Source organism: Penaeus monodon, chromosome 27, assembly GCF_015228065.2.
Source record: "Penaeus monodon isolate SGIC_2016 chromosome 27, NSTDA_Pmon_1, whole genome shotgun sequence".
Classification (NCBI taxonomy): Eukaryota; Metazoa; Arthropoda; class Malacostraca; order Decapoda; family Penaeidae; genus Penaeus; species Penaeus monodon.
In genome coordinates, this window is record NC_051412.1 from 35,542,923 (window position 1) to 35,543,447 (window position 525).

The following is a 525-nucleotide window of genomic DNA, read 5'->3' on the forward strand; positions in this document are numbered from 1 at the left end:
AACTTTCATTCATCTGAAACATCAAAACAACATCCAGGAGCAAAGCGCACAATTTCCCCACCAAAGCTTCACAAAGTCGAGAATGTGGGCGAGCACAGCACAACACGTGTATGAATTCACGCTATAAAGACGATAGCTGGGATACGATTTGGGGTCGGGGGTGAAAGTGGGGAGTGGGAGAGGGGAGGAGGAGAGAGGAAGGGGAGGAGGAGAGGAGGAGAGGGGAGGGGGAGAGAGGAGAGGAGAGGGGAGGGGGAGAGGGAGGAGAGGGGAGGGGGAGAGAGTAGAGGAGAGGGGAGGGAGAGAGAGGAGTGAGGGGTGTGGAGGTGACAACATGGGGAGGGGGAAAGGGTGGATGGGGAAGGATGGGGGATGGGGTGGGGTAGATAGGTGGCGGATAGGGATTATGAGAGATGGGGCATGGGGACAGGTGATGGAAGGGGGGTTGGAGACAGAGAGGGGGGATAGGAGATAAGGTGGGGAGAAAAGTGATGACGAAAGAGGAGGTGCGGATGACTCATAGAT